The sequence below is a fragment of the Notamacropus eugenii genome, chromosome 2 (assembly GCF_028372415.1).
Source record: "Notamacropus eugenii isolate mMacEug1 chromosome 2, mMacEug1.pri_v2, whole genome shotgun sequence".
NCBI lineage: Eukaryota > Metazoa > Chordata > Mammalia > Diprotodontia > Macropodidae > Notamacropus > Notamacropus eugenii.
This window is the reverse complement of record NC_092873.1, coordinates 321736694-321746731: the sequence shown is the minus strand read 5'-3', so window position 1 is coordinate 321746731 and position 10038 is coordinate 321736694. Positions and strand designations below refer to the sequence as shown.

Below are 10038 nucleotides of genomic sequence, written 5' to 3'. Positions count from 1 at the left end.
AACTCTTCCCTTACCTTGCTGAAATAATAAAAGCTCTCTCCTGTAATAAATATAGTCAAAGCAAAATAAATTCATTTATTGGCCATGTCTAAAAATATATGTCTTATTGGTAACTCTAGTTTATTGTTTCTCTTTGAAAAGATAGGCATCATGTTCCATCATCAGTCTTCTGGAGTCATGGTTGGTCATTTTTTTAATATAATTCCAAAGTCTTTCAAAGATGTTTTCTATTACATTATTGAGGTTATTGCATAAAATGCACTTCTATTTCTTCTCACTTCACTCTATATCAGTTCATACAAATCTTCTCAAGTTTCTCTGCATCTGTTCCTTTCATAATTTTCTTTTATTGAATTTTTAAAAATTATCAAGCACTTATTATTTTCTTTTTCCCAAATCGCTCCCCTCACTGGAAAAAGAAAAACAAAATCTTGTAACAGATAAGCATAGTCAAGCAAAACAAACTCCCATATTGATCATATCAAAAATGTGTCTTCACTGTTAGGAGAGGGGTAGCATGCTTCATCACTGGTCCTCTGAAATTATTATTGGTCACTGAATTAATCAGAGTTAAGTCTTTCAAATTTGTTCGTTTTTATGATATGGATGTTATTGTATAAATTACTGATTTGATTCTGTTCACTTTACTCTGCGTCAGTCTTAGGTTTCTCTAAAATCCTCTCTTTTTTCATTTCCTATAACACATTGGTATTCCATTATATTTATATACCATATTTTCATTGGCCATTCTCCAATTGATGGGCATCCCCTTACCTTCCAGATATTAACTACAACAAAAAAAAGCTGCTATAAATTTTTGTGTTATAGCTCTCTTTCCTCTATTGTTGACCTCTGGGTTATATGCATAGTAATGGTGTTTCTAGATCTGAGTATGCACAGTTTATTGATTTGGGGATATAGTCCCAAATTGCTTTCCAGAATGTTTGGACCATTTCACAGTTCCATCAACTGAGCATAACAGAGTGTCTTCCTGTCATAGACTCTTAATACTTGCCATTTTCATTTTTGTTAGCCTGATTAGAGTCAGATAGAATTTCAAGCATTTTTAAGTTTGAATTTCTTTTATTATTAGTGATTTGGAGTATCTTTACTATGATTATTGATAGCTTGCCTTTCTTCTTTTGAGGTCTGCCTTTAAATATATTTTGAAATTTGTGTGACATTGGGTAATCATTTAATTGATGATTAACTCTGGGTCTCAGTTTCTTGAAGTTGGATTAGATTAACTCAAAGGCCTCTTCTAGTTCTAAATCTGTAATAATCTTTCTCTTCTTTAATCATGTCCTTTCTAATTCCAGGAAGTGTTTATAACATCAAGCCTAAATTTACCTTTTTGCTCCTTCCACACAGTGTTCCTGGTTCTTCCCACCGGGGTCATACAAAATAAGTTTAAGCCTTTCTACACATGACAACCTTCAGATATTTAAAAACAGCTATTATATCCACACCTCCCCCAATACTTCTCTTCTCTGGAGTAAATATCTCCAGTTTCTTCAAATAATCCTCATATGATAGAGGGAGACTTATGGCCCTTTGCCATCCTGGTTGCATTTTTCTTTATATTTTTCATTTTATCAATAGTATTCTTGAACTGTCATACCCAGAACTGAATATAACACTTCAAAAGAGCTCAGGTGAGGGCAGAGTACAGTGTCACTACTTTATTCCCCCATGTTATACCTCTCAATGCAGCCCAGTAATGCATTAAAAAAATTGGAACAGCATCAACTCTTCTCCAGTCTTGTTGTATGTCTTAACATCTGACAGTTCTTTTTTGTGTCTGAGGATATGGTTTATAAAGGCCACATATCTTGAACTGTCCAGAGCAACTAGGCTATCTCTTACAAGCTCCTTATTTATTTTATGATTTGGGGATGAATTACCTGTTAATCATTTTTGTGCTGTGATTCTCAGTGCAATGGTCATTCTCCCTAACAAATAAAGTAGAAGCAAAATAAGAATGAAGCAGTTCTGATTTGTTATCATACATGCATCTAATACCAATCAAGAAGCCCAGTCCATGGGCATGCATAGAGTGGAGCATGGATAGGACATGCTAGTATACCCTGGGGCATACCATTTCTATTGGCCTTCTCTCTTGCTTTCAGGGAATTTTCTTTTGGTGAAGGACCAGTGGGAGTGCTCCCCCACTAGTCTACATGATCCATGCTCCATCCAAATCTATAGTCTTGTCACTTTCTTATTTCTCCTTTTTCTCTGAATATAGCCTAACAAATGTTTTAGCTGTCCTAATAGTTCTTTTTTAAGTTTAGCAATTCTCGCTAATTTTTATAGAACTGTGCCATGCTCTTATATTTATCCTGTCACCTTACTTTGCTTCCATCTTCTGTTCATTTCTTTTAAAAATTTAACTTGGGTAGATGAGTTCCTTGTGCATCCACATTGGTATCTTGAAAAGGAGGCCATTTCCCCTCCTCATTGGAATTTTTTTTCTTTTGTGTCTTCAAATTCCATTTTGGGCTGACTTCTCCAGTGGAATTTTAGTATATGGGATCCAACTTAACTTTCAAAATCTGCTTTCCCAAAATCTAGGGTACAAGTCAGACTACTCCTTGATTCCTTTCCTTAATTTTAGGAGAAAGTGGTTACTTCCCTCCAGAATTCTGATTCCCACTCATCACTTCCTCTATGTTACTGAAAATCATATCCAGAATAGAATTTTCCTTGGTGTTTCCTTCACCTTTTGAAGGAGGAAATTATCACTGTGGCAAATCTAACCTCATCTATTTCCTCTTTCTGTCTAGCTGACTCATACCATATTCTAGTGAGAAAAACCATTCCTGTTTCTCTCTCCATTGACATTGACCCACATTTTCTTCATCATACTTCCCTGTCTCCTATAGATAGTCATGAGTACAGAGGTATTTTGGAAGAAAGAAAGTTTGGAAGCAAAGGAATGTTGGAAATTCCTGGTTGTCCTCAGTGAGTATATTTTCTTAATATACAATGGTAACTTCCCTCCCCAGTTAGTTTCTTTTGAATAAGGTATAAGTTATATTCCAGTTATGAGTTTCATAAAGTCTCAGTGATGACCTATGAAGTCGAACTTGCTTCTTTGTGTTAGATCATCTAGTTTCTCTGGCTTGTTGCCTAAACTTTGGACATTTATGAATAGCTATTTGAAGTTAAGCACTTCACTACAGATTTTGTCTCCTGTGAACTAGGTGTCTCTGTGATGTTAGGCACTTAATGTGGTATGTGGATTGATTTATTGGCATATAGAGTACAATATAAAAACTTTTCACCAGTGGATAATCAAGTATATACTATATAATTGACGTACAGAGGTTTTTGTCCTTCATTCTGATGATTACTTTGAAGGAAGAAGCAACTGCAGAAACTACAGCATAAGAAATGGAGGACCTTTTGTTTTCTTAATGATAATAGTTAGCATTTCTACAACACTTTAAAGTCTGGAAAGTGCTTTACTGGCATTTCATTTTATCCTTGCAAAAAACCTTTGAGGTCATTGTTATTAATTAGCACCATTTTACAGATGAGGAAATTGAGGCAGAGCTTAAATGACTTTCCCACAGTCACACAGCTAGTGTCTGAGGTCACATTCAAACTCAGATCTTCCTCATTTCAGGTCCATTGCTGTATTCACTACATCATCTAACTGCTTCCTATTATCTCTTTCTTTTTTTCTCATGACAGATTTCCCCCTTCAGTTCCCATTATTCTTCCTGAAACTGAAGGAAAGAGTAAGCAGAGGTCATAATTTGATGTAAGAAAAAAATCAAAGGGGTACTGAGCATACTACAGATAGGGTTTATTAGAAAATTTCAGTAATTATGGACAAAAGTCACTGTCACTTTGTCCAGATCTACAACTTCTCTCCCTTCTCCACATATAAACAATTACATTTTTTGTCTATGGACTCTGCCCAAACCAGGAACTGGATTGATCCATAACTTCAATGTATCTTTTCTAAGATGATGGAAATCTGGCAACCTTATTAGCCTGCTTACTGCTAGCTCCCTTTAATTAATTTTTTCCTTCTCCTTTCTGCCTTCATCTGCTACTAAACTCAGATATGAATTCAAAATTTCTTTGTCCACTCCTCATTTCCTGAATTGACCAGCACTGGGAATGTCAGCTGAGGATTGACTTATGTGGTCTGCCTAAAATTCATTTAGGAACTCTGTATGCCTAAATGTCATGAACTGAGACTTTGACTGTAAAGTCATCCTCTGAAACCTTAAATAAGATAGAACTGAGGGAATCTCTCAAAGGCACAGGCTATAGACCGAAACTCTACTATATAATGGGGTCAGAAGAAACCAGCAACTTTTAATTGTAGGGAAGAGTGCTAACCTCCCCTAGACATCTCTTCATCCCTATCCTCCAAAGTCATTATGTCAGCTAGGAGAACAGAAAAAGGCTCAGATCAAATCATACACCTTAGATTGAAAGTGGGGTGGTACTGAAAAAAGAGCTAAACTTCTACCTAGGTTTTCCTCAGCTTGTCCAAGAAAGAAATCCAGGAAAATGAATCTGCTCTGCAAATGACTTGTCCTAACTCTTCCGGAAATCTTTCTGGTAGATGATCTAGAAGGAAAAGGAAATGCTAGTGTGAGAAAGTCAAGGCATGTTTGGATGGGAGGTATGTATAAAATTCACCCAGAACAGGGCTTCACATCTGTCCAGTTGCCAAAAATAAAGGCGGGGAGTCTTTTCTGGCATGGATAAGAAAGGAGGGGGAGTTTGGGGTTGATCATAGAGATACTCGGAAGTGGAGACTGAGGACTGGCATGTACAGGGTGCGTTCTTTACGTTGTGCATTACTGCCTCAGCTGAAGCTGACTGGGGAGCCTGAGGACAGACCGGGGGGGTGGGGGGTGGGGGAGAGGACGCCACTTGGTGGAAGATGAGGATGAGGGGAGCCCCTGGGAGCCGACCAGGAAGATCCAGTCTTTCCTGGTTTTTCCACTTAGGCTTAGCTGGACCCTCCCAGTTTCGGAGGTGCCTGCCTTACTCCTCGCCCTACCCATCACCTGCCTGAAAGCTTCTTCACTAGGCAGGTGCGGAGGTGCCAGGCTCTCGCAGCATTGCACAGCACGTGCGCGCCACTAGTCACCTCCTCCTAGTCCTCGCACGCCCTGGGACTGGCCGCTCCCTCTCCTCCGCCTCCTCTCCTGCACGGTCTTCCCTTACCCTCCCTAACCCCGGGACCCCTCCCTCGTTGGGCGGTGCGCGCGCTACACTCGCGCGGGTGCTGCTGCTGCCACTGCTGCGTGCTCCTGCTCTTTCCCCTCCTCAGCAAAGCGAAAGATACAGGGAGGGAGAGGGGGAAAGAGAGAGAGAACGAGAGAGAAAGAGGGAGGGAGCCAGGTGTCTTGGAGCTTTCCTGGGGCACCCTACGCTCGCTCCCGCGTTGTGCCCGGCTCTGGAGCTCCAGGTGCCGAAAATCGCCTCAGCTCCCACCCAGGACCCCAGGCTCCTTCCCGCCCCGGCTCCGCGGGCTCCTTCTCCCGCTTCTCTGGCCAACGAAGCCCAGGCTGCTGGGCACCTCTCCCGCTGCACACGCTGCACACGAGTCGAGTCGCGTGGTAGGCTACAGAGCCGAGATCCGCTGCAGCCTCTGCCGCCTCCGCCTTCGCCTCCTCCTCCGCTTCCTGCGGCCGGCCAGGCTCTCCCAGTCCCTCTGAGGGGGTGCCTTCTCCGGACACTTTGAGGGGGTGGGGAATGCAGCTAGGGGATGGCAGTGCGTCTCCCCTCACCTGCCGTTGGGAACGCTGAGACCGTGAGTAACAGCAGCGCCCCCCGGCCAGCCGCTTCGGCTCCGGATTCCTATTTTATTGGTTATTATTATCTTTGGGGGTGAGAGAAGAGAAGGGAAAACATGGAACCTGGGGTAGGAGATGCACCGAGGGATGGGGGTGAGTGGAGGATGAAGAAGAGGAAGAGAAGGAGGAGGAGGGAGAGGAAGACGAGAAGGGACAACCGGGGCTTCGGAGAGGGAGACGGGGAGACGAAGGAACCGGGGGTGGGGATAGGACGCTGAGCACAAGGGATATAAATGGGGGTGGGCATTGCATCCAGGGACGCGAATGCAGGAAGTGATTGGGGGGCGGGGGAGGGAATTGAGGGACGAGAGAGGCTAGAGGGATTCGCAGAGGTCTCAGGGCTGGAGAGCTGGGACACAGCAGGGACAGCTGATAGGTGCTGAAGGGGAGGGCATCGCAGATTCGGGAAGACAGCGCCCCGAAGGGTTAGGGGGTCACGCAGGCTCCTGCCTCTCGAGGTCGTAGGTTGACGGGGATGATGGCTAGGGGGCAGAGAAGGAGAGGAGCAGGTTTTGTGAATGGAGAAGGAGCAGCTGGCGTGAGGTTCTATCTCCCGGTCTGGTGGTGTTCCGCGCTAAGCTGAATCCTTCCTCTTGCTCCATTCAGATGTCGGGGCAGTCCCGGGCACGGGGTGCTGTGGCATCGGTGGCGGCTGCACAATACCCTGCGCACGGGGGAATTCCCTTTGAGGGATGGGGGTGGGGTGGGGAGGGGAAAAAGAGAGATTAATTCTCCCGTAGAAGGAATTTGTCAGAGGGGAGACTAGCTTCTGGGGAGTGGGTTGGGGGGGAGGAGAGGGTTATCTTAGGTCAAAGCTTTAGACTTTTATTTTTGGAATGAGCCTACTAAAACGGGGCAGAGCCTACCTCTCGTTCCCTCAAATAACGAAAGGAAGAAAATCCCTTGATGCTGCCATCTCTGAGAGATTTTTAACGGAGGGAGGGGTAACCCCGCTCAAAGGGCACGCACTAGGTTGGTGGGGAGAAGGGTTACCTGGAACTGGGATATAACCAAAGGGAGTTAAGTGGGTGGTGCTGGGCTAGGCGGGTGTTGTTGATTGAATATTTGCTGGCAGCCAGCGATGCAGGCGGCATTGGGCACCCACCAATTCCTAAAGAGAACAGCTGGATCCTAGAGTGCAAAGAGGGAGAGGGAGAGAGTGAGTCTGCGTGTGTTTGTGTCAGGGGATGTCTACCTCTTGGGGAGGAGGGATTGGGGCATTCGTGGCGACCTTTGTGAAAACGTTCACATTTCCCTCAAGGGGGTCTTCTGGTACAAAGATATCCCAGAGTTTTGTGAATGCTGTTGGGGGCTCCTTAACTATGCTCCTCGAAGATTTTAGCCCCTTACTTTGGGGGAGGGGATGACCAACTAGACCCATTAGTCTGGGGAGGTTTGGAGAAGCTTGGGGACAAGAGCTCAACTGTCGCTCTGACCACGTTTAAACTTTCTGCCCCAACAGCCAGCCTGGTTCATTTTCCGTTTGGAAGGGAACCAGGTTCCGCTGGCTTCCCCTACCTTGTTCTACTTGTTCGTTGATACTCTCCTACCTATTGACATTGGGAGGGTTTGGGAGAGCGCCGCGCAAAGCCGTTTTTTATTGTTTCTTCTGCAGCCACAGAAGAGCAGAGGTGCTGCTGTGCAGAATACCAATATTGCGGGGCTCGGAGCTCTGCAATGCTCGCCCAGGCTGGGGACGCTGGAGAAGTGGGGGTAGGATGCAGAGGTGGGGGCGGGGTACTGAGGGCTCCACCAGCTCCACATCCCGGGGCAATCATCTCTTTATTATTACTCTGCTACCAGGAGCCCGCAGTAAGCTCTTGGTCCTGAGTGATAAATTGGCCTGGATGTGTAGAGGGGAGAAAATACTATTATAAAGAGTGTGTTCAATAGCCTTTCCTCAATCCCTAAATGAGAGCTGCAGCAGGAGATGCCAGAGCTGTGGACAACGCTACAGATAGCTTAGTGTGCACAGCATGAGCACTGAGGTGGCTTAGATCGAAGGATGTTTGGGAAAATTCATTTGTTAGAGGTTGTAGGAACCCACACTTCAGGAAGGATTTAGGGGACAGAATGAGAAATAGGGAAAGCCAGTCTATGTCTGGGAGAAACAAATCTTTCCTCACCCCACACCCCTCCAAGCATGACTGGCTGGCATTGGGGAGAGTAGGTGTTTGCAAGAGAACCAAGTACATTTATGATGGGATTTTGGTTGTTTGTTTTCAAGAAAAGCTAGTAAAAGAGGTCCAGAGCATAGGTGAGCGGTGCTAGCTGTAATGTTTGAGACATAGCTGAACTCTGGTTTGGAGCAGAGTTCAGGGAGAGATATGGGATTGAAATCTCTCCTTCAGTAAAGTGTGCTTCTGGTCTCTAATTTCCTGTTAGAAAAGCAGAGATCCAGAGCTTAGTGGGCCCACATACCCGATTGCACAGACAGGTACCTTCGCACATAGGATGTAGTATTTAATTAATTGAATAGTGCTGTTTAATAACTGTGTTTCAAATCTGAAACTTGCTTGGGCTTTTTCCTGGTCTGCTAAAAATAAATAAATAAAATGGATAAACATTCCAGCAGAACCTGCTCATTAAGTTTACATTATGGATTCTTAACGGATGTCTTAATTAGTCTGTGTTGTTAACAGGGATATTACACTAATTAAAATCGGACCCTCCAGGTGAACGTAAATTGTAAAGGGAAAAATAGTGGCACTAAAAGCGCTGGATCATTAGAGGGAAGACTGAGCCAGAGGATTGGGAAGGAAGATGGGCCCCCTTGCTCTGGCTGCCTGCTCCCATACTGTCTGCAGTAGGAGTTGGCTAAGTTCAGGAATGTCGGTTTCATCTAGTTTGAGGTCCTGGGGCAGCAGATGAATAGGGTGTGTGTCTTTGACTGTTTTCATTTTGACCTTTGTCCTGACACCTTTGTGTTTCTCACTCTTCCCGAATTTGCTATAGTGCAGGGCACTAATCCTAACCAGGCAACCACAAGCCCAATGCTGTTTTCTTTGTAAGTATGTAGGAACAGGGTAGTCTTCTTGCTTCCCAGTTTAGCTGCAGGTTGAAGATTTAGCCTAACTTAGGCTGTGCCAGTGCAGTCAAGGAGATGTGGTTTAATTTTACTTGAATCCCCCAATTCATCTTTGGAGGGGGCATAGCTGTAGTTGGATTGTACTTAGGACAGGAGGTAGGGACTGAAAGAGGCAAATTACATACTGTTGTTTTTTTCCCCAACTTAAGCCCACCTCCCTCTCACTCCTAAAAACAAACATTCTAACAGTTGAAATTGCGATCATGAAGGATGTGTTTGAAGGAGAAAAGGTCACAATCAGGTAATGTGCAAATTTAGATGAGTGAAAAGAGAAAGAGGCTTCTTAGATTTGTGTGCTGTGATTGTCCCTATCAGCCTCATGATTTTTTAAAAAGTGTACACAAGCAGAGACACAACCTCCTGTCTGAGTCATTGCCTAACACCAGCAATGCCCTCCAGCCCTCAAACTGAGCCTGGGCTGTGACCTAGATTGCCCTAGGAAAGAGGAGGATTTTGTTCTCAGAAGTAGACGGTGAGTATGGAAATGCCCTTCTCTGGCTTCTCCTCATTCTCTCTTAGTTCTCTGGAACTTAGAGAGGCTTCAGATCATTGTCTGTCTCTCCCCCCTCTACAGCAAGCAAGCAAAGGAGAAGCTGATCTTATCCCTTCTATATATATTCCGGCAGGCAAGGCACTGGGAGATTCTTGCATACATAGCTTTTTGGCCTGTCTCTCAGTGTGAGCTGTCACCATGGTTGGGAGATTCTTTTACCTACCATATGGATGAGAGACAGACACCAGTTACTGAGGAATATAGATGTGCATCCAAGACTTGGTCAGCACTCCTAGCCGCTTAGATGTATAATGTCTCTTGCATTTGGTGTGGAGCAAATCATTCATATCAAGGACAGGGCCCACTTTTTTTGCTCATGTAATCCCATTATGACCACTGAGGGCTTGACATCCTGTCTTCCTCATCATCATAATGGGATTCTCAAAGTTTGGGGAAAGTAAGATAACCCACTAGGTTGTTGTTCAGTCGTGTCCAACTCTTCCTGAACCCATTTGGAGTTTTCTTGACAAACATCCTAGAGTAGTTTGCCATTTCCTTTTCCAGATCATTTTACGGATGAGGAACTGAGGCAAACAGGTTAAGTGACTTGCCCAGAGTCACACTAC

The 10038-nt window shown here is 44.4% G+C and overlaps 1 protein-coding gene and 2 long non-coding RNA genes across 6 annotated transcripts in view; 1 reads left to right on the top strand and 2 right to left on the bottom strand.

Moving 5' to 3' along the window:
* Nucleotides 1-326: 326 nt before the first annotated feature.
* LOC140527910 (uncharacterized) lies at nt 327-4574 on the bottom strand. Its single transcript, XR_011974969.1, has 3 exons — nt 4493-4574; nt 1905-1952; nt 327-409 (listed from the first exon to the last, which is right to left on the bottom strand). It is a non-coding gene; the product is annotated as an uncharacterized lncRNA (long non-coding RNA).
* Nucleotides 4575-5245: 671 nt separating this feature from the next.
* Nucleotides 5246-10038, top strand: part of RBFOX3 (RNA binding fox-1 homolog 3) — a 967429-nt gene continuing 962636 nt past the window's right edge. For 2 of the 4 annotated variants that reach the window (XM_072645213.1, XM_072645206.1), the window contains exon 1: nt 5306-5788. The gene's annotated coding sequence lies outside the window, so the exon portion shown is untranslated. Of the gene's footprint in view, nt 5789-10038 lie in introns of all 4 variants that reach the window. The other 2 variants (XM_072645209.1, XM_072645208.1) reach the window with 2 other exon arrangements.
* LOC140527909 (uncharacterized) lies at nt 6158-9753 on the bottom strand. Its single transcript, XR_011974968.1, has 3 exons — nt 9636-9753; nt 6825-6962; nt 6158-6514 (listed from the first exon to the last, which is right to left on the bottom strand). It is a non-coding gene; the product is annotated as an uncharacterized lncRNA (long non-coding RNA).